The sequence below is a fragment of the Propithecus coquereli genome, unplaced genomic scaffold (genome assembly GCF_000956105.1).
Source record: "Propithecus coquereli isolate 6110/MARCELLA unplaced genomic scaffold, Pcoq_1.0 Scaffold42, whole genome shotgun sequence".
Classification (NCBI taxonomy): domain Eukaryota; kingdom Metazoa; phylum Chordata; class Mammalia; order Primates; family Indriidae; genus Propithecus; species Propithecus coquereli.
In genome coordinates, this window is record NW_012149952.1 from 6,832,394 (window position 1) to 6,857,156 (window position 24,763).

Genomic DNA, 24,763 nt, shown 5'->3' on the forward strand with positions numbered 1-24,763 from the left:
TTGTTATTACAATTGTTAAGAGGGGATGTTGAGGTACCTAAGAATCATTATGTATTTGTCTGTTTCTCCTTTCAGTTCTACTAGTTTTTGTTTTACACATTTTGCAGCAATTTTTTTTGGATACATAAGCATTTAGGATTACTATATCTTTTTGGTGAATTGATGCTCTCTTTATTCCTAGTATTTTTCTTTGCTATGAAGTCTACTTTGTCTTATATTAAAATAGTCACTCTTGCTTTTCTTTGATTGTTTGTCCATATTTTTCTTACTGTGTTCTTTCTTCCTTCCTGATGTTCCAACGTTCCTTCCTTTATCATTTCTTTTATGCTTAGAGAACTTCCTTTAGCTCTTTTACAGTAGGTCTGCTGGTGATAAATGCTCTTATTTTTCCTCCATCTGAGAAAGTCATGATTTCCCCTTCATTTCTGAAGAATATTTTCACTGGGTATGGGATTATGCCAGTTCCTTCTAGACTCTATGGTTTGTGATGAGAAATCTGCTGTCATTTTTATTGTTTTTCCCCTGTAGGTAAGGTGTTATTTTTCTCTGTCTTCTTTCAAGATTCTTTGTCTTTACTTTTCAGAAGTTTCATTATGATGTGTCTTGGTATGAATTTCTTTGGGTTTATCCTGTTAGGAATTTGCTCACCTGCACTGCTGAAATTTGTAAGTTTATATCTCATGTCAAATTGGGGAAGTTTATAGACATTATTTCTTCAGGTGCTCTTATTAGACCCATCCTCGTACTCCTCTCCTTCCTGTACTCTGATAGCATGAGTATTAGCTCTTTTGTTATAGTGTGACACATCCCTTAGGCTCTATTCATTATGTTTTAGTATATTTTCTCTTTATTGTTCAGCTTGATTAATTGCTATTTTTCCATCTTCCAATTCACTGATTCTTTCCTCTGACCTCTCCATTCTGCTATTTATCCCATTCATGGAGCTTTTTGTTTTAGTTATCACTAATATTTTTAGTTGTAAATTTTCCATTTGGATCATCTTTATGTCTTCTATATCTTTGCGGGACTTTCCATTTCTTTGCTGAGACTTTCCATTTCTCTACTGAAGCCTTCTATTTTTTCATTTGTTTCAAGTGTGTTCATAATTGCTCATTTAACAATTTGTATCATGGCTGCTTTAAAATCTTTGCCAGATAATTCTAACATCTCTGTCATCTCAGTGTTGGCATCTATTTACAGTAATTTTTCATTCAGTTTGAAATCTCCTGGGATCTTGGTATGATGAGTTATTTTCAATTGAGATGTGGACATTTTGGGTATTATTTTATGAGACTATGGATCTTATTTAAACCTTCTGCTTTGTTGGCGTTGTTTAACATCATTCTAGCAGGGGATGGGGGCATTGCCTCATTACTGCCAGATGAATGCAGAAGTCCAGGTTCCCCACTTGACTTCCATTGACATCTGAGGGAAATGGTCTTCTTGTTATTGTTAGGCAGGGGTGGGAGTTCCAGCTCCCTATTAGTCTCCAATGATACCTTGTGGGAGTGGGCTTCTGGATTATGAAGACAATCATGAATCTCTACTAGGTCTCCACTTACATCACCTCAGTGGGTAGGAGTGGCTTCATGACTGTCAATTGTCAGGGAGGAGTAGAAGTCCAGGCTCCCCAAATACTCTTTCCTGATACATTGTGTGTGTGGTGGGGGGAGGTTCATTGCTAGCTAGTGAGGATGAAAGTTTCAGCTTGGTACTTTGCCTTTTCTCACAGTACCCTGGTGGATGTCCCTGGCAGGGGTATTGATATGCCTCATTAGAGCTTTGTGAAGGTGGAAATCTAGGTTGCTCACTTGGTCACAGTTCTTTTATGTGGTGTTTAACTGGAGTAGAGAGCTTAGCTATCATCTACAAATTTTCCATCTCACTAGGCTTCTCTTTCCTGGTCCTTTGGCTAAAGAACATGGGCTTTTTTGGAGCTTTTGTCTATACCCGCTGGGGTTTCTGAGATATCAGTTTTTTCACCTCCAAATATAAGATATAGGAGGCAAAAGGGAAATCCAGGGAACTCACCAACATGGCATTCCTTAGGTTCTGAGGTGCCTAGACACTCTGCCTTCTCGGTAGCTTTCAGTCTTCTTGCGATCTTTAAATATATAATATCCAGTGTTTTAAGTTGTACTTAGTGGGAGAAATAGGAAAAAGCACATCCAACTCTGTCTTCCTGGAAGTAGAAGTTCCCCTATTTGTCTTAAATTTAAAGATGCTCATGCTTAAAGGGACATATATAGTCTAATCTCTTAATATGGTTTCATCTTCTGCTAGTCATTCAGTTTTCTCTTTCCTGTTATGTACTGAACCCTTCCCCACAAAAGAACACTGAAATCAGACAACCAACTCCAAGTCAATTTTTCTCCACTGTGACATTAAAAATGTGTTCTCCTAAAAAGATATACTCCAGCTATTTTAATGGTAGGAATAGAGAAATGTTTGTGGGAAGGAATGAAGAGAAGGTACTAGGTAAAGTCTAATAAATAAATAAATCATAGCCAACAGACTTACAGATCGAGACTAAAAGCACGATTTTTTCTCTAACCACCCATTCATCATACACTATAATCTTCCAGCAGAGTGCCCTAATTCAAGACCATCTGCCACTATTAGATTAATATACTATTATGATTTTGAGTACCAAAGTCATAATATGCAGAGGCTAAAGCTTTTGGTGTTGGTAACATCCTAAAAGTACATGTGCAGAGTACTTTCAAAATGTTTAAAAAAGTACAATTCAATGAAAGAGGTTTAATGCATTTATAAGACGTTGAAAATTCAGGAACTATTAGATTTTAAACCTAATTCTCTTAGTCATTTGGGGCAACCTCATGCAAATTAATACTTCTCAGAATCATTATTTCTCAGGCACAATAGGAAGATAATGATTGCTTGACAGAAGGAAAATTGAGGAGGAATAGGAGGAAGAAATGCTAGCAATGATAACTGCCATTTACCCAGCCTTATTTTGTATCACAAGCACTGGACTAAACACTTTATTATTTATGTATTTATTTTAGGGTCTTACATGTATCAAATTGGATTAACCATGACACTTGGTTCATGACACACTCTCAGCACTGGTCTCCTAGTTATTTAGCCAGTTATTTTTAATAATGTAATAAGCACCCGCAAACTCACAACCCAAAATAAAAGCTAAGATGTTGACAATAATCTATAGCTAACTTTAAGGGTCCCTCTACTCCTCCCCCAACCCACATGCTGCTTCTCCTCCCAGCTAAGGTAACCATTATCCTAAATCCTATGTTCATTATCCCTTTGCTTTTCTTTTTAAATAGTTTAATTAGACCTATAGGTAATCTCAAAATTACATATTTCTATTGTATTTTTAACTTTATAAAAATATAACATGCTCTATGTAATCTTTTAGGGTTTTCTTTTGCATCTAATATTACATTGCTAAGATTAATCCATACTTTTGTGTGTGACTGTAGTTCATTTGTTCTGAATGCTATATAATATGCTTACTGCATGAATATACCACATTTTATTAATCCATTATTAATGTTGATGGGAATTTAGTTTGTTTCTAGGATTTTGTATTTTGAACTGTGCTGCTATAAACATGCTTGTACGTGTCTCCTGTTATACATGAGTAAAATGTTCTCTCGGGTATTCAGGAGTAGAATTTTGGGGTCATAGGGTATATGAATGTTCAACTTTCATATGATAACACCAAAATGTATTCCAAAGTGCTTGCAGCAATTTATATAAATATTCCTACCAATAACATATTAGAAATCATGTGGCTCCTCATTTCTGGGCTATTACATTCTGAAGAATTTTACATATCTAACACTTGGCTTTTTCAGCCCTGGTATCTCATCTGAACCACAGGACTCAGAAGATATTTGAGTGATTATCTCCTCAATTCTCCAAGGATAGTATATATCTAATATCATTCAAGATGCATAGGAGAGAAGTTAATTCTTTATATACAATGGATGCCTTAGGGCATTAGCAATTTGTTCTTTCCAGGAACCCCAATTGAGAAAGGCTGCCTGGTATTGTCATTTTTTATTTTTTGTCAATCAGTTGGGTATAAAATGATATTGTGATTTGATTTTCATTTTCTTGATTCATACTAATGTTAAATCTTTCTTCACAAGTTAATTGGCCATATGTGTCTACAATTCTCTGAAATGTCTGTTCATGTCTTTTGTCCATTTTTCTATGGGATAGCTTATCCTTTCTTAATAATTCCTACAACTTCTTTATGTATCTTTGATATTATTTCTTTGTTAATTGTGTTTTGTGAATATTTTCTTTCAGTTTATAACTTGTCTTTTCCCATTCTTTAAGGTGTATTTTGGTGAACAAAGTTTTAAATTTTAATATAGTTAAATCTATCAATTTTTTATTTTATAGTCAATTCTCTTTGTGCCTTAAGACATCTTTCACTATGCCAAGGTTAGGAAGATATTCCCTAACATTTTCTACTAAAAGTTTAGAAATTTTGTTTTTGAAACTTATACTCTTAATTGAACTTGTATATACTATAAGAAAGGATTTATTTTCATCTTTTTCCATAGGGAAAACCTTTTTTCTACTTCTGGGCTGTTTGTTACATTCTGATGAATTTTACATTCATTATTTCATGTAGTCTTCAAAATAAGCAATCTAACATTGATTATTTCATGTAATACACAAAATCATCTTATGAGGTAGGTGCTATATTCTTCATTTTGCAGATTTAGGAAACTAAGACTTAGAGACTCTAGTTACTTGTTCAAGATCACAGACTAGTTTATGGCAGTTCCAAGCCCAGGATTCCAGAGACCAAACTTTAAAGCCATAATCAATACTGGCTCTTATCCTACTACCTCATATGGATGTTGTGAAAGTTAGCATATTTCACAGGCAGTAAACTATGTGTTTAGCTCTGTACTAGCTACTGGGAGGTAGGGTCAGGGGTAGTGTTGTATAAGAAAGTCAATCAGGCTTTCCCCAGCCACCCTATCTAACTTATAGCCCTTGTTCATTTTGTGTACCCTTAACCTCCTATATATTTTTTTTAGGCAACTAAGTACCCGAACTTATATATCTATTTAATACCTGTCTCACTCTCTGGAATGTATACTTCATGATGGCAGGGACAGACATTGTTTTATTTATTGCTGTATATCTATCACCTAAAACAGTACCTGGCACAAAGTAGGCAGGTGATACGTATTTGTGGAATGAATGAATGTATGAATGAATGGATGGATGGATGAATAAACAAATGAGGCTTCTGTCATTGCAGAATGGGCAATATAGCAGAGAATATGTTGAGTTCAAGAAAAGAAATCCTATGAAAATAAGAAAAATTTACTCATTCACTGAATATATTTACTGAGTACCTACTATACATGTAACACTGTGACTGGTACTGTGATTGGAAGACATAAAGATGAATAAGACATGGCCCTTGCTTTCATGAACTTATAAGCTGGGAGAATCTACACGTGTATATAAATTCCTATAATAAAAGACAAGCAATAATAAGTGCTATAAAAGGAAAAAAAAAGCATTATATTAATTTGAACATGGGAGAATTTAATTCAGACTGGAAGATAATGGTAGAGGTGGCCATGTTGGAGGGCTGGGTCTTGGCAATGTTTTTCTTCAAATAAGATAAAAATTGTGGAAGTGCAATGCATATTACTGCAATGTTACTATTAATACTTGCAGATATCTTGGCAAAAAGTATCCATGCTATTGTAAATCATTTTCATTCAGGGAAGCAAATTAGATTTTGCCTGGTTAAGAGAAGGAGGATATTCTGGGTAGAGGGACTGGACTGAAAGCACAGGGCACATTCTAGCAAGGAGTCCACTGTTACTGTAACAGGGCTCAAGGGAGGTTGCCTGGTAAAAGACAACAGTGGTGGGATTTGAAGTCAAGGGCCTTCACATGTGGCCCTCCAAATCCCCAGCTATGGCCCCTCCACCAAATCCAAACTTCACAGAACAAATCCCTTTATTAAAAGGATTTGTTCTATAAAATTTGGATTCAGTCAAAAGGCTGCACTCAAGGATCCAGAAGGCCACGTGTGGCCCTAAGGCCGAAGGTTTCCCACCCCTGGTTCAGGCTGTTTGAAACTTTTGTGGGACTAAGTGACAATGGAGGCAGGCACACTATTACAGGCAGTTATTTTTTTTTCCCTTCTTTCTCCCCTGCTGTCTTACTTCTTGTCTCTTTTCTTTTTCACATAGTAGAGTACAACAAAAAAGAAAAGGGGAGTCCTGAGACATGGGCTCCAGTCATCGTTAAGCCACTGAATTGTTGTAGGATGTTTGGAAACTTAGTTCAATTAAAAGCTGAGGGGAGGCAGTTTTCTAAAACTAAACATATGCCCTTCCCCTGAAAATATTTTTTATAAGCTGCACCAGTAGGAATAACTGCTTCTAGTCACCACCAACCCCTCATAAGGATGACTGCTGTAGTGCCAAACAGATACAAATGTGTACCTCTCAGGCATGTTGGTTAAAACACTGAACTAGATGATTGCTCTTTCCCATCACCCCAGCCCGCTCCCCACCACCTTGTTGTATTCTCTGATTGTTTTCTTATTCTCAACTAAGTTTTCAATCTAATAGTAGACCTCTCTGTGGGGATTTCTTGGCCCTTCTGGAGATGCTCAGAGCTACAGATTCTTGTCCTGGAAGAAAACTAACCACGAATGGCCAAAGAAATCTGAAAGACTTGAGCACCTGCTCCACAGGGAAGGGGAGAGAATTACTGGGCTGCTGCTAAATTGTAAAAATAACTCAGGGGCTCTCTTGGAAGCAAAGATCCTTTCAAAGAATAATTGTGAGAAATGGTATGAGTATGTGTGTTGTGGGGAGGGCAGGGTGCAAAGAGACAGAATTCAAAATTATAGGACCATCCTTGAAGATCTGATTCTCCAGAAGTTTCTTCACTGGGTCTAAACCTCAAACATAGCTTGGATGGGGCTGAGAGGGTATGGATAGAGGGGAAGATGATCAGTTCAATATTCATAGTCATTTTTTAAGCTGACCTACTCTCAAGAAAGTTTTAAATTGCACACAAATGAAAATGTACCCTCAGCATGACACTCTACGGAGCCTAATTATTGGAGCAAATGTTTACTGAATTAATTTTGGAAGTACAATACCAACACTGCCTGTTTCATAATCTAGGGGAAGTACTTTCTTCTCAGGCCACATTCAGTCTACAACAGGAAGTCAATTATCACACCAGAACATTCCTCAGTGAAAAATATGTCATTTCTTAGGACACTTAAAGCTTAAGCAGGCTTAGGACCTCATCTTACCTTTTTTTTTTTTCTTATTTTTGCCATCTAAATACCCATCAATCCAAACAAAGATTATTTCCACTTATATAACCGAAAGGTGTCAGTAACACTTGGACAAAGGAAATTTGGAAAAGGACAAGGCATCTTTTTTGCTTACTTGAATGCCCACATCAGCTTTTCCTGAAAACAAGAGTATAATAATGGGGCTCTTGAGAGAAAAATTCAGGAAAGAGGCACTGGTAGTGATTAAGTGAGGGTGAATTCAGCTTTATTATTTTCATGTAAACTCAGTAATTCTAACTAAAACCCAACAAATGTGGTCCCTTTAGGATTCCTAGGGAAGTGTTTTTCATCAATGGAAGGGAATAATTTCTATTCACCAGATATAGGCACCTTATAGACTGAAGCTAGGTCTTATTCAGGTCTCAGTTTCTGCTAGAAATTAGCATATTTATCTACCCTTCTATCCAACATCACCTGACACACACTAGACATCCAATAAATGTTTGCTGAATAATATTAGCATATTACTTGTTTGCAATTGTCTCCTGCTGAGAATACTTCCAAACTGGTTGCATAAATAGGCTCAATATTATCCTGACAGTTTTTAAACATTTGATTAGCAAACTCTTTATTTCTTAGATGGTCTAATTTTTATAGCCCTAAATAATATGAATGGGAATTTAAGAGATTTTCCATGTGTCAAAAGAAGATGTTCCATTTCCCTTTATAGATAGCAGACAGAACTTTTCCAGACCTCATTCTATGTAACCAAACACTTTCATGTGGCAACCAAACATTCCGAAGTGCCTAAGTTGTCTGAGTGTCATAGCAGAAGACAGCTGGGGACACAATGTTAGAATGACCGGAGTTTACACCATATTCACATTCCCTTTAGCACATACCAGATTCCACAGCAATAAGACAGGTGTGTCCTGCTACCCTATTTTTCTCTCAAAGAGCACCTGGATCCAGTCTGGAAAACAGACCAAGCTGGCAACGATTATAGGTGGAATGACTAAAATTTCTGACTCTACAATTAGGAAAACATAATGTGATGTATGTACTTGTACTTTTGGAACAATGGAATTGAATGTGATACTGGGGCTGCTCTGAAAAGTCCAGAAGGTGTGATTCTTCCATACTTACAGGAATGACAAAGAAATCTACAAGAGGGAAATAACTTTATAAAACAGACTTGATGCGAAAGACTACATCATAAGCAATGTTAAAATACATGAAGAAACATTTGTAACACATTTAACAGAAAAAGCATTAATTTCTATGACTTTTATGTCATAGAACCTTCACAAGTCCATAATAAAAAAAACCACAAATAATCAAAGAAAAATGGGTAAAGGATATTACAAATGATTGATAAAAGAAACACAGAGAGTTAGTAAATATTTGAGAAATATGCTCAATTCCACTATTCATCAGAGAAATGCAAATAAAACAATGAGGAGCTGTCATTTCTGACCTATCAAATTGGCAAAAATTCATAGGATTGATGATATCGTGTGCTGGCAACAAGATAGGGAATGACTCTCTCAAATACCACGGTTGGGAGTGTGACTTGGGAAAGCCTTTGCAGAGGTCATCATGGTATTATTATTAGTCATCAAAATGTACAAAGCCCTTAACCCTTCAACCCTGCAATCTTACTTCTTGGACTCTGTTCTAGAGTAACATTTGCTCACATGTACAAAGAAGAATGCTCATGGCTGTTCTTTGCAGCACTGTTTGTGGTGGCAGCAAATAGACAAGAATAATCTAAATATCCATCAACAGGAGGATCCCTATAGTAAATTTCCCAATCCCTGACATGGCCCATGAGGCAGTTATTTAAAAGAGGGAGAGAAAGTCAGGGTAGAAATTATCTTTGTGGGAGAGTGACTGGAAAAGGACAAAGGAGTCTTCTGGGGTACCAGAAATACCTGTGCTTTGTTTCAGGTGCTTGTTACATGAGTGTGCTATTTGTTAAAAGTTCACCGTTGTACACATATGGTTTGTGTACTTTTATGTACTTCAGTAAAGATATTTTTAGATAAAAAACCAGATGAACAAAAACAGATTTGGGAAACTTCATGCTTTAGTGGAAAGAGGACTGCAGTAGGAACAAGGAGTTGTGAGTTCCAGCTCCTTTCTGTCCAAAACAGCTTGGGACTTTGGACAAGTCATTTAGGCTGAATCACAGTTGAGTTGACTTACCTATAAAAGTGGGCATAATTATATTCTGCTTAAAGATAGAGAACTAGGCCAGATGATTTTAGTATCTTTTTCATTTCATAGGCTTTATGACTGTTCAAGCCCTACCAGTTCAGGATGATATACCTCCATTAAATTCCTTGGATCTACCCCCTCTTCTCCATCCCTATTCCCATAACACTGATTCAGGCCCATATTTCATTTCTGTGGGCTATTTCAAAAGACTTTAACCTTGTCTCCACATCTCTAGTTTTGCCCCTTTATAATCCATGCTACAGATACTTCAGTTAGAGTATCTCCTGAAATTACAGCTCAGATCACAGCATTGCCTTCTTCAGAAACTATAGAAAGCAGCGGGGCACGGTGCAAAGTGCACAGGACCCACTGTCATCTAGAAACACAGGTTTGAATAGCTTACTGGCTGTCCACTCTTGTGCAAGCCAGTGAACCTCTGAATCTCATGTGTAAAATGAGAGTACAAATAGGACTTTCTTCACAGAGTTATAGTAAACAGACTTTCACCTATTGGGGTGTCGAGTCCTAAGTCACACACAACTTCATCAGCTAGGGGCCCGGAGGGAAGGCAGATAATCAAGTTCCTTAGCTACCACTACTTGATTCAACCCCAATCAAGGCGTAAAACACTTCTGGGCAGTCTGAGCTGCAACACAAAGCTTTCCAATCAACCACCTGGCTGTTTGACAGGACAAAAAGTAGAAGTCATCTCTGTCTTTGTAGGCTGTGCCAAAGAGAGAGTGGCACCCCACAGCAAAGGACAATAGTCTTAATTGATGGCAAGCCCTAGCCTGTAAGATCTATAGTCGTCTCTACACACACCTAATGTGGTAAGAACTGCTTAACAGAGACTTGGCACAAAATCAAGAGAAGCTGAAATCTTGTGGTAACCTTGCTGAGATAATTCAGGATGCATTAGTCAATGTTTCTCAGGCTGTTCATCCTAGATCAGGGTAATTATGATGGGGAATGAAAAAAGCCAGATTAGAAAACAAATTCATCACTTAGCATTCATCTCAGAGGGAAAGTCTTGTCCCTGTGGTTTGTCACATAAGCCTCTTAAACTCTCTCTTGCCAGATCCAAAGGCCACACATGCTAGGTATGCCCCTTACATTACAAGACTTACAGAATCTCTAGGAACTAAGGGGAAGGAAGGCACACTTTCAACTTGATCTGTTCTCTTTCCAGTGAAATAAACTAAGCATATTCTGAAATTTTACTTCCTTCCCCCAAAGCTTCCTTGATTGATGAGAGGAAAGCAGATGGCTTCTTTAACCTCACACCGATCTGACACACAATTTCACGAAATGCTTCCACTCTTCATCCCAGTTGTGCACTTGCACTCAATTCTCTACCTGGCGTAGTGCCCAGCACATAATAGCCCCTCGGTAAATATTTGCTCTTATTTAATAGGAATTCACTATGAGTAGTCACTTTTTCATAGCACTCAGCATAATTGCAAATAATTCATTATTTATATAATTATTTGCTTAATGACTGGCTTCCTCACTATACTGTGAGCATCACAAGGCCAGGGTTGGTGTCTGTCTTATTCACAGCTTATTAGGGTAACTTAATGCCTACCACAATGCCTCACACTTATTAAGACTAAATAAATGTTTATCAAACAAAAGAACACCGTGTATTCATTTTCTCACTGAATCCTAAAGCAACCCCGTACACTTGGTATTATTATCTTAATTTTGTAGGTGAGGAAACTAGGCTCAGAGATCTGTAATAACTTGCCTCAGGTCAGAGCCAGGAATCTGAAGCCATGCTCTTAACAACGGTTACTTGTAGCCTGGGAAAGTTTCCTAAGTTTTCCAAGCCTCAGGTTTTTTTTAAACTGTAAACAAAGGAGGAAATGGTATCTATCTTATAGATTTATTGTGAAATTTGCTTGAGTTTATATATGTAAAGCACTTGGTCATAGTGGTTGACTTATAATCAATATTTAATAAAAGCTGCTGCCACGATTATTGTTGCTATTGAATCAAATATGCAGAAGAAAGTGACCGTGGGTAGGGAATACCACCTGATGAAACCCGCTCCCTCCCACAAAATTAGTACACTTCATTTCTTCAGTTAAGCATATCTATAATGGCTTTGTGTGCCATTCTCATCAACTCTCACCACATTCCATAAAACAGCTTGCACATGAAAGTTGTTTTTGCTTAAAATTCAAATGCAGAATAAGCAAAATATTTTAAAATTAATTCTATTACACAAGCAATTGCTCAATGTGAAATACTACAACCTACATGGCTTAAATTGAATAGCTTACATTATAGAGGATATTGAAGATTGGAAAAAAAAATTAAGACTGTTCTCTAGCCCACGAGAGGGAATTTCATCATCCTGGATTTTTATTTTTATAGATAATAAATGGGTATCAGGAAATAGAACAGAACAAGAGGAAATTGCAAATTAGGTGGTCTCTTCTTTCTGTGTTGAGATACCTAGAGAGGTCAACATTTACACAACCACTTTATTTACTATCTTTCGGTCTACTCCTTCATTGCCACTTCTGTCACTTCAGTTCTTAACAGAGGACTCTACACACATTCTGTCATAGAATACTACAAACATCTAACATTCGGAAACACAGTGGCCTAGGTACACCCAGTTCCTCTGATACTGTATAATTAGCTGCACTGCTTCTCAAGCCTGGCTGCATATTGGAATCCTCTCGAGTGCTCTTAAATAACGCTGACACCTGCCCCCATCTCCATTCTAATTTAATGGATTCTGGACACCAATTTTGAAGCTACACTCCCTAGGTTTAAATCTCACCTCCTCTACTTATTATTTGGACAAATTAGCCTCTGTGCTTAAGTTTCCTTATCTGCAAAGTGAGGATAATAATTATATTTACCTCACAGGGTTGCTGTGAAAATCAAATAAGTTAACACATTTGAAATACTTACAACTCTCTGGCACACGGTAGGTGTTCCATTGGTATTAGCTATTAGTAGTAAAACAGTATTTTAATTGTTATACTTTGGTGTCATGGAAGAGAAGGGAAGACTTGTAGAGTTTGCAACCACATGCAAATGACAATGCTGAAATAACAGCAGAAATACTCTGTGTTTAAAATTCATGAAAATGCTGGCTGGGCACAGCGCCTTGAGCCTATAATCCTAGCACTCTGGGAGGCAGAGGCAGGAGGATTGCTTGAGGTCAGGAATTTGAGACCAGCCTTAGCAAGAGTGAGACCTTGTCTCTACTAAAGATAGAAAAAAAAATTAGCCAGGTGTGGTGGTGCATGCCTATAGTCCCAGCTACTCCGGAGGCTGAGACAGGAGGATTGCTTGAGCCCAGGAATTAGAGGTTGCCGTGAGCTAGGCTGACGCCACGGCACTCAAGGCCGGTTGACAAAGCGAGACTCTGTCTCAAAAAAAATAAATAAGTAAAAATAAAATTGATGAAAATGATATCTCTTCAGTGTAACGTATTATTTTGAGGCTATATTAGATGATATGAAGTTGGTTCATTTGCAATTTGTCTTGATTTTATATATGGAAAAGTAAAAATCTAAGTGTAACATATGTGTACTAGAACAACTCTACTTATTTATACCATACTATGGACCATTATTGCCAGTTTCCCCTGCTATAAAAAAATAAATCCCAGGGATAGGACTTTGAAAAATCAAAAGTCATGTTAATCTTAAAATAAACAGTGATGTTGGAAGTTGTGGGGATTCTTGTCTCACTTGTCACCATTCCATAGGGAGGAGGAAATTTCCATTGTGTTTGTGAATGGGGACAGAGTACTACGGAAATTTCTCTGGGCTTTCAGCATGGCCTTGCCTGATTGGTAAGATTAAAATAAAGATAAGTGCTCATTCATGGCCTACCCTGTGCATTCTGGCTCTCAGGTCTGAATATCTTCCAACTGAGATGACCCTCTTTCTCTGATAAAGTGAGCAGAGCTTAGGGCACAGGCACTCACGGTCTTCTAGAGGCAGGCCTACAGGTCCACTTTGCTCTTAATTTCTAGCTTCCACTGAGGTGTGACACAGGCCATCGTTCTCAGTAGCACTGGGAAGGTAAGTGGTCTGCCTTGAAGACTCAGTCTTCTCCACAGTTGGGTATCAAGGTATGCATTTGGAGCTGGAGGTGGTAGGAAGTCTCATGAGGCCTTAGGTAAAAGCCATGTTTTTTAATCCAGTTTTACCTATAATAAGGCTCATATCATATTTTGTTCCTCACATGGCTTTTTGTGCTTTTTCTCAGTTTGGTTCAAAAGTGGAAGGAGAAAAGCAGTGTGGTTACATCATGCTCTCAAGCCCTCACAAGCAGAGCAGTAACTATAAAAGTATTACCTGACAGATTTCAAAATGCTTTTCCCATTAAACAGATGTGGAAACTGAGGCTTAGAAATGGCTTCTGTGATTTTCCCAAGGTCAAAAGACTAATGATAAGTGGCAAATCCAGTACTAAGCCTACAGTCTTCAGTATACTTTTCACTACATGTCTGAGTGTGTTCATTTCTCTTATTAAGGTCAGGGAGGCCTGTACAGACCCCAAGGATAAGGATGACAGTTGCTTTGAGCACTTTACGAAGCTAACAAGAGATAAAAACAACCTCCCAAAATCTGAGAATCCTCTTACTTTGAAATTTAGTTTTTCTCACCTAAAATTGATTTTTTTCAGATAAGCCTTTGCCCAAAAATCAAAAAATTAGAAGATATACTCTAGACAAAATTATGCAACAAAGTTTAAATCACAGACAAAACATAATTATAAAATGGTTTCCTATCTAGATGGAGTGGCCTTAAGAGTGGGCTTGGATGAGATACAAACTGTCCCCTGCCAAGTAAGCAGGTGTCACAAAGAGTTTCTTCTGTTATTTGCTGAGCTGTCTGAGTCCATCTCTACAGAAGTGATTCCCTCATACATGTTTCCCAGTCTCAAACTCCTTTTCTATCTTGAGAACAAAGGGCCTTTCCCTGTGTGCAACCAGAACGGATATGGAGCCTCATATACCTCTGGGGTAGCTTGCTACAAATCCCATAATACTATTAGCATGGGGAAAGCTAGCACTTTTAGGTTATAGATAAACTTGCTACAGTAAAAATGAATCAATTATGTGCCACAGTCCTAGCCAATTTGAAATGATTATATGGGTCAGGTAATAACTAGTTCTCATTTTGCCATGAATTAACCATGTGACTTTAGACAAGTCCCTTCTCAGGGTCTCAGTTTCTTAATTGCTAAAAATTATAAGAGTTAGATGAGGTTGTCTCCAACTCTCAAATACTAGGACTAAACATCTACTCACTAGCCTCTATATTACCAACATATGAGGCTGACTTATACTATATGGCTATCAAGAGAAGAACTCTTAAAGACTTAAGTACAATGAAGTTACAAAATCATTCCAAAGCTATTCCAATAATTGGAGCAACTTAAGAGAGATGTATTTGCATTTTTCTATCCTGCCTCTTTTGTGGAACCCTGTCTCCCCTCCCCCGGATAGTCCTTTAAGATGGAAAATTTCACACTGACTTTCTATCAGACCTGAGAAAGAAGGAAGTCAGCTTACTTTTTTGATCCTCTAGTTATCGAGATAATGATTTTATTTCTTGAAACTGTAATCAGATAAAAATGTCTAAAGGACTAAAGAAACGGAGTAGGGCTGTTAGTCTACTCTTTTTCTTATTTTAATTCCATCTGAAGGAACAATAGGCTCTTCTTGCCTTTGGCAATATAATAATTCGGCTGACATGCTAGAAATACCACACACCAAGATATAAAATGGTGGAATTTTCTCTCTTTAAAAACAATCAATGCTTTCATTTGTGGATTTCAAAGTACATGTGAAATAAAAGGCTCAGCCCTGTGAGTCTGAGGTAAATCAAAGGGCTTTAAGTGTCATAGAAAAGTATCCTGGTTCACAGCCCTTCTAGGTAAGAAAGGAAACAAAAGTACTCCCAGGCAGATGAGTGTTCATCTCATTTTTATATTTCTCTTCCAAATGAGCTTAAACAACTTCTCTGATAACACAGTCTGATATAGTTCTTTCTTTTTTTTCTTTTTCTTTTATTTCAGCATATTATGGGGGTACAGATGTTTAGGTTACGTATGTTGCCCTTGGTCCCCCCCCAAGTCTGAGTTTCAAATATGTCCATCCTTCGGGTGGTGCGCATTGCACTCCTTGTGTGATATAGTTCTTTCTTATGTCTAACTGAATGTCTTCTTGCTGCTCTGCAGGCCCACTTCCTATAATCTAGCCTTGGTAGTGCTAGCACTGTCTTTATATAGTCAAGTCTCATTTTGACTTTGAGAAATTCTAAAGGAAACCTTGAGAACTGAGTTAGGAGGTCTATCATCAAGTCTAGATACCTTCTGGGGATCCTTATCTTAATATAACATTCTTGGTGATGCTAGTCCACCTTAGGCAAAGTCATTTCTCCTCCCTGGTTATTAGCACCTCATCTGTAAAATGCAGTGAGAATGAAAGTACATTAAGAGAAAAAGAATCACCATGCCAATACAAACTATTATTGATTTGAAGGGTCTTCCTAGAGATCTTGAATGCTTATGATTTAATTATTATTGCAAATGGAAAATGGTTGAAGATCTCTCTTTTCATACTGAGCTATTCATTATTCACATGAACTTTGGCAATACTACTCAGTACTGGGTATCGTGTATTTAAGTGCAAATCTATCTTTTAACACAGGCCTATCGAGAAAAGACAATGTAAATAGGACTACATTCACATCTGTATGCTCACTTTGGTACCATAATTATTCCTAGTTAGTTGCCTACTCTTCCAGAAACAAAGCTGACACTTGAGTATCAATGTACCATGATGTTGTTTAAAACAATGTATTTGATTTTAGTCATCATTTGTTTGGCCTGTTGACTCATGGATTCTTCCACTTTAGTGGAAGTATTTGATGAAAGGGTTGGTATCTCTGCTTCTACAAATCCACGTGACTCTCAAAGCAGGATGCAGTTGGTATCTTTGGGAAAGGAACTTAACATTGTGATTTTACATGGGTTTAACAATCTTCTACTATTTTTCCATAGAGTACTATCTGAATAAGTGGATTCACTGCTATTTTAGACAATTTGTACAGCTGCAGCATCGCCGAGGAAACATTTCCTTGAGGAAAGGGTAAAATTTGAGAGCAAACACACTCTGAAGAATTCTGAGCTCACCTTAGGATAAAAGTTATATAGCAGCCAGATCCACAAAGAAAGAGTTTATGGTCAGATATGGCAGTAATATCTAATCCAGATTACTGATCTACTTCATAGACAGTTGAGGCAGGATACCCAAACTCCACCTATCAGTTTCCCTTGGGCACTTATGAAATTTCATCTGGTAATGAGGCAAGGATTCCATTAGGGCCAGATATTCTTTTCACATGCACCCAGATTTGATTTGTGGCTGCTCGAGTTTGACCTTTAGAGACAAGTGAGCCTGTGATCAACATCAGATACCAAGTGCCCAGTTCTGTGCAAAGCTCCACTCTGAGAGTGACAAGAAAATAATAAAAATAAAAAATATAAAGGCAGAGAGAAAGCAAATACATGATCAATCAATAATTATTTCTTGAGCATCTATTGTGTGTAAGACACCAAATCTGCTAAAAGACACATAAATCAGGGACCCTTCCAGTAAGGGGCTGATGACTGAGTTGAAAGGCTAAGACATATACATATAAAGAGATAAGCAATCATTTAAGGTGGTCTGTAATCAGTGTCAAGTATTATATGAACATAATGACCAAGGGATTTCAGAGGTGCAAGAGAACACTTCTAACTAGAATGATTCAAAAGGCTTCTTGGAGAAGGCAAGACTTGTATTAGGCACTGTAGTTGGACAAGATTTTAACAGGTGAAAGAAGAACATATGAGGCAAGGGAAATGAATGGCATAAGCTAGGTACTGAGGTAGGTAAGCACAATGCCTCCGAAGAAAAGTAGTGGATCAGCTTGGCTGAAATATAAGACTTGTTTTGGGGAGTAGCAGAAAAGAAAAGAAAGCTGAAAAGAGAAACCATGAGATCTCAGAGCTTGAAGAGATCCTAGAGAATATCAAATCCAAGCTCTGCTCACCTTATTCTAACCTATTTTTCACACAAACACAGCTTTCCCTAGTCTGCCACCAATGTTTAATGTACATTTTAGTAATGGGTCTAGATTCCTACTATCTACAGACATAGTAAGTATTGCACAGCAGTTAGAAATAGCTTTGGAGTTGGAGGCCTGGCCAAATTGCTTGCTAGATGTTCAACCTTGGGTAAGTTTAACCTTTATTTCTTCACCTATAAATGTGGATAATAGCATACTCACAGTCGAGGGAGACAAAAAGAAGAAGGCTTGGAGGATACAGAAAAGGAAGAAGAATCTGCAAAGTGTATTGTCAAGGAAAGTAAAAGTAGACAGAATTCAAGGAAGGGGGGCAGTTGTTAATATTAATAGCATCGAATGAAACAAAGAGGTCAAGGTGGTTGAGACCTGCCAAAAGGCCACTGATTTTGACAATCTGAAGGGCACTAGTTTCCTTTAAGAAGTCATTTTGGTACAAAAGAAGAGAGGCAGTTTGTAGAAAAGGTATGAAGTAGGAGAGATGGGAAAGGAAGGAAAAAAGAACGGGCAGTGAGGAACTGGAGCTGCAGGTAACGATCCCTCCCTCATTTGCAGTGAAGGAGAGGACGAGAGATGGCTTTGACTCAATTGTGTTACAGAGTCAAGTGATGCAATGGCTGAACGTGTATCTCAGCTTGGAACTGATAGGCTGGTAGCTCCTACCTAGCTTCCCTCCTTGTCATGATGCAGGGAACGGTGACAAAGGAAAAGGGAAGTTCCTACACAAAAAGCATTTTCCCTCTTCCTTTTGTCTAGCACTGCAGAGGAAGAAAATAATATTATAAAGCAATCTGTCCATTTACAATATCACAAGATTGCTGCTGAACAATTATGAGAGACTCCCTGTATGGAAAAATCTCATTAATTTGGACTACACTAATTTGGAATTTGTGGCACTTTAACCTGGGCTGGCGTAACCCTACCTACAAAAAAAGGGTTCACTAAGCAAATAGTGTGAACAAGATTTCAAGAGAGCTAATTTAGCCTGCCAGGGGCTTATTTCACCTATTTTAAAGAACATACTGTTTTTAAAGAACTTCAGCATATTCATTATTTGAATGCAAATTGTTCTGCTAATTATAGATTAGCATAACCTACTGTTAAAATCCTATATCTGCAACAGTTACTTTGCTCTCCCTGAATATGCTCATTAGAAATAAAATGGCAATTCTTTAAAATTAGTTCACACTTCAGATTAACGCATACCCCCTTTCCCTACCTGCATGAGTTAACTACAGTTCCATAGGTATCAGCCTAAACTAGCACATGACGTAACATGAAAATAATGGAAAAACTAGTAAGTGATCAAAAAAGGCCTCAGAGCAGCCAAAAAAGATATTTTAAAGTTGATGCCCTAAATCCCATGCACTCTATCCATGGCAGGTTCCATTTATAGCTGATTTAACTCTTACTTATCACACTAATGTGACCCATCAACTTGGAGAGCTGGCTGGGTTTTTTTGAAGTTCGCAACTGATTAGAAGGAGAAAAGGGGCTGCTACAGGAAGGGTCACTGAAAGGAATAAGAAATGACAGCAGACTGCAGAAAAGAGACAGGACATGTGTAAATGTGGCTGTAATAACTAAAAAACCTCTACAGTGTAGCATAATTTAGTGTAGAGGTAAAAGGCTTATATTCCTTAGTAAACCCTGAAAATTATAATAGATTATTAGAGTGCAGTATTACATGTAATGACTAGAATTATGCCCCTAAATGATCAAGCAAAGTTCAAATTATGTTGAACATATTCCTTAAAAAGGCAGACAATTTTACACACACACACACACACACACACACACACACACACAGAATTTGTACCCATAATGGTTAATCTAAAAATGTGAAATACGTTGATGCTTAAAAAGATGACATTCATAATATTATTATATAATAATGTTGATAAAATAATAGCAACATTTATTTGGTGATTAGTACAGATACACTTTACCTACATCATTTCAGTGAATTCTCATAATACTCTTAAGAGGTAGGTTTTAGTATCACTTCTACTTTACATTGAAGAAAGTGAAACTCAGGTTAAACAACTAATTCCAGGCCACAGAGAGAAATAGAGGCAGGATTAGAGCTCAGGCCAGTTCCTTGTCTATGCACTATGCCTTTCTATGCTCCAGAAAATACAGCTAAGAATCACTGGTTACTTAAGGGCTACATATAGCTAATGTTTTACTGTATTTCCATTTTCCAAACTCACATTTAACAAATATCTTGATTTATAACCAGAAAGACGTATGATCTAAGCGTCAGACATATTTTATGCTTGTAAACACGCTCCATTCAGATACTGAAAGTAATAGTAAAAAATAAAACAAAACCAAAAATAACTATCAACATGTCTATTAGGCCCATCCCTAAATCCCAGATAAGTCTTCATATACTAGGAATTCTATTTCCAAATGAATAATCAAGCAACAAAGAGCTGGAGGGGGGATTGCAAGGGAAGATAAAAATTCAGTTGGGCTGTTATAGAGGACTTAGGAGAATGTGTTTGCCAGCTGTTCTAAGAAAATTATAAAGGCATAAAACACATGTAGGCATAGCGTGTAATGGGGAAATGGGTGGAGGTGGGGAGATACAAATATATGAAGTTATCTGCATTAGAAATACAAGTGAGGATGGCCTACCACACATACATACGAAGACAAGTGTATAAGTGAAATCATTCACTTGTGCAATTCCTTCTACCTAAATTGATGTTCTTTACTCGTCTCCTCTTGTCTCAAGCCTACCCATTCTTCAAGGATGAGCCAAAAATGTCACTTCTGCCATAAAGTGTCTCGTGATCCCTAGGGCAGAATTAGTCTTCTTCATTTGTGCTCCCGTAGGTTTTTCTTCCTTTTACACATTTACCACAGCACTGATGATACTCTATCGTGTTATTGGAGTTATTCATGTCTGTTTTTCTCCTTGCTCGATTCCATCATGAGTTCCTTGAGGGCAGGGGACTCTCTCATTTCTGTAGTTCCTACTAGTCCTAGCACAGTATGTGACTCACCACATACTAGGCTCTGGGAAGATGTTGACTCAATAGCACTGACTTAATACAGTGCATTATCACCTAGCTTACCTGAAGGAGTATTTGTTCTCTTTCTTTTCTTGCTCGATTCCCCTCCATTCTCAATGAGGCCTTCTGTGACCAGAGGGCCACTGGTACTACCAAACTGCAGTGGCTCGTTGTTGTTGGCAGGGTCAAAGGGCAGCTGGTTCAATCCTAAAGAAGAAAAAGAAAGCCAAAGTCCAGACTCCATTAAGGACTGGGATGATCTCCAGATTTTATTATATGAGTCACTAGTGGAAAGCCTTTTAAATCTTAAGGGCCTAGGGAGGAGTAGCAGGTGAATTCCTTAAAGACAGTTGCCTTCTGTAATTTTTACAGATCTTGTTGACAAGTACAGAATTAAAACATAAGACAGTGGCTCTGTCATTTGTAAGATCCCTCCTGTTTCTGTGGCAACTTAACATTTCTGGCCACAGGCTAGCAATTGTCTTCTACTTTCTCCCTTAAAGAGACAGGATCCTTTTTAAATGTGGCTGTGGTTGGACCCATTCTTCGTTTGAAAAAGTTTGGCTTTGTATTCCTTGGATTATCTCCTGAAACTTTTCCATTCTTTCTTTACAAGGTTTGTTGAACTGATGTAGATGTAATCATCAGACTATCCTGGTGTCAAAGTCACTTCCAATGATGATATACAGGCTTCCAAAAAGGAAAACAATAACTTCATGGTAAATGAGAAAAGGAAACAAGGATATAAAAATTGCAAGGGCGTTATTTAGTAGTTGGAGCGATGAGGAGTTATGACCCAGGTTTGGGTAGTGTTAATCTCATTCCTTTCATGTAACGTTAGAAGTGTGGTCACTTTACTAGTTGCTGCTGTACCATATAAAATGGCAAAAGGCATTTTCTACTCTCCCAGTCTTACACAGTTCAATGAGGGGCAAGCAGAGATAGTTTCTTACTCCTCTGGTAGCAGCACCTGGAATTTCAAGTGTTTCACTTAAAACTTCATGAAATGTGAAATCAAAAACTTTGTTAAAACCCAAAGTTAAGACATCTCTTCTAAGCCTTTTCTCCACTGGTTCTCCAATCCTATCAAAAGGGGAATCAGGGTAGCCTGATATGACTCATTCTTTAACCCTCAATTTTTCTAAGGCCTGTAGCTATACAATTCTTTTTTTTTTTTTTTTTTCTGAGACAGAGTCTCACTCTGTTGCCTGGGCTAGAGTGCCGTGGCGTCAGTGTAGCTCACAGCAACCTCAAACTCCTGGGCTCAAGCAATCCTTCTGCCTCAGCCTCCTGAGTAGCTGGGACTCCAGGCATGCGCCACCATGCCCGGCTAATTTTTTCTATATATTTTTAGTTGTCCGATTAATTTCTTTCTATTTTTAGTAGAGACGAGGTCTCGCTCTTGCTCAGGCTGGTCTCGAACTCCTGAGCTCAAACAATCCTCCCGCCTCGGCCTCCCAGAGTGCTAGGACTACAGGCGTGAGCCACCGTGCCTGGCCTACAATTCTTGAGGTAATGTTATAAATTGTCAACAAAGAATTTGGAATCCAGTCAGGTAAAGGTCAGCAGCACGTTTCAGTAAAATGAATGCTAAGGTTCTAATAAAATTACTTTTATATTATTGTTTTAAATAAAGAGTATCCCCTTGCTAGTGTTTTCAGCCCACATAATACGTACTATTTCTTTAGCAATCAAACTCCGCTTGGAACATCTCCATTAAATGTTTTCTGGGACTTGTCAAACATTTTTTCTTTACATCATGTGAGTAACTAAGTGAAAGAATAAAACTTGCTTCTGTATCTTAAGCCAACTGTTTACTGCATCATATACATGTCCTATTAAATCCCTACTATGATTAGAACTAAAGAAATAAACATTAATTGCTATATATTAAAAATATTGAGATCATAACCAAGACCATTTTCAAAGAAGACTAGATTTTTATATCATTTACAAATAAAGATGTTTCTTGCACCTGAGTAGTCCCAGAGTCAAATATGATTAGTCTACTATTCCAAAACTTTTCTTGGTATTTCTTTCCATAATATCATACCGATCAAAACAAGTTCCATGGAAGACAGGATGGTATAGTGGAAAGATCCCAACAGATTGCGGTTCAAATCTTGGCTGTCCTTTACTAGCTGGACAGCTTTCAGTAAGTCATGTAATCTCTCTTAGTCTTAGTTTCATAATATGTATAAGGGGAATGAGAACACTGCGTAGGGCTGTTGCAAAGATAAATATATATTTATGAAAATTAAATTATTCTAAGTGAATTAAAAACAAAATTTTCCTCTGCAAGCTTATAAGTTATTCTAAGGAAGAAACTTTCTCCCTCTCTCTCTCTTTCTCTCTCCTCTCTCTTCTCTCTCCCCTCCCCTGCTAACTTATCTCTGGTGGCTAGCACCATGCCTTATATACAGTGAGTGTTGAATGAATGAATGGAATTCTCAGTACAGTGGAGGTAGGTGACTTATTCCATTAACTCACATAATTAAAGACTTGAGAGCTGATAATCAAGAATTAATGCCACACCTTAAAAGTTCTGATGCTGATTATATCAACATTACTTTAAAAAATTAGATTTTAAATGCATCTCTATCATTTGAGTACTATACTGCACGACAGTAAAATCATGATTAAAAGGAATGCTCAGGGATTAGGAGTTCTGATTAATGATGGTTAATCAGAAAAGTCTTTTTTATTTTGCTTTGCATTTCTCATGCATTTTTTTGCATGAGACAGGGTCTCGTGCTGTCATCCAGGCTAGAGTGTAGTGGCACTATCATAGCTCACTGCAACCTGGAATTCCTGGGCTCAAGCGATCCTCCTGACTCAGCTTCCCAAGTAGCTGGGACTAAGGGTGTGTGCCAACACCGCTGGCTAATTTTTTTTTTTAATTTTTGGTAGAGATGGGATCTCACTATGTTGCCCAGGCTGGTTTTGATCTCCTGGCCTCAATTGATCCTCCCACCTCGGCCTCCCAAAGTGCTGGGATTACAGGCATGAGCCACTGTGCCCAGCCTTGTTTTGCATTCAAATATTTTACAGAATGATGTATTAGTCCATTTCTCTGCCTCGTTAAGTAGATGACTGAGGATCTTACAGAGCTTCGGAGCCATGATCTGTAAAAGGAGGCCAATAACGGTACCTAAGTCATAGTACTGCTAAAAATATTAAATGAGATCATACATGTAAAACATTCTGCATAACATCTAGCACATAGTAGATGCTCAATAAATATTAACTGCTACTATGATAATATTGGATTTCCATTTTTAATGTATAGGATTGTTGATGTATAATGTGAGGAGACTGGTCTCAATTTGCCCTGATCCAAGTATATACCCTACTTTTCTCATTGAACTTTTTCATTGCTGTTTGTACCTTTTTTTTTTAAAGTTGAAGAAATCTAGGAAAATAAATCTGGTGAGTTAAAAGTATTCAGTCATAGACATTTGATTATAATCATACTTGCCCTTTATTTAGTCCCATGTAATAACTTTAGGGATTTAGGTATTTTATAACTCATACTAATACACAGATTGTTTTTGGCACTGAAGGAGACAGAGATTTCAAGGAATTTCTATGTATCTACCTCATATATGATCCAGATATGTGAAAATCCTGATAATGTAGTGTAACATTTCAGGCCTAATTTTTTATAGGAAAAGATCTCATATGGAAGAGAGAGAGACATCACTCAGTAAGCTGATTTATTGAACACAAATCCACATTTTATATTATCCAGGACCCAATACAGTCTGCAAAGATTTGTAGTTCGAAAGCAAGGGCTATAGAGATAGCAAAATCCTATGACACCAGTGCTTTCTAGCTACTTATATTGTACTGTTTCATTCCTCCCCTAAGACAGCACCAAATAAAGCAATAAATCAGTAAATCAATGTGTACTTATAGGATTTTTTCTGTGTCATATATATGTGACCCATGCCGAGTGCTATTTTAAGTAAAGTAGACCCATTAAAATTATTATATCCTAAAAAGAAAACTACCACTTTAATTCCAAGAATTCTTATTGCTGAAACTTTAATTATGACATAAATGTAAAAATATTAGAGATAACCATATTGCAATTCTTACCCAAACTACGGAAT

General features: G+C 37.5%; 1 protein-coding gene across 3 annotated transcripts in view; it reads right to left on the reverse strand.

The window, feature by feature from the left end:
* The window catches only part of ENOX2 (ecto-NOX disulfide-thiol exchanger 2), a 329,989-nt gene that overhangs the window by 151,426 nt on the left and 153,800 nt on the right, over nt 1–24,763 (reverse strand). For 2 of the 3 annotated variants that reach the window (XM_012653274.1, XM_012653275.1), the window contains exon 3: nt 20,712–20,855. The exons of the other annotated variant lie outside the window; for it this stretch is intronic. The gene's annotated coding sequence lies outside the window, so the exon portion shown is untranslated. The remainder of the gene's footprint in view (nt 1–20,711; nt 20,856–24,763) is intronic. 3 annotated transcript variants of the gene reach the window in all.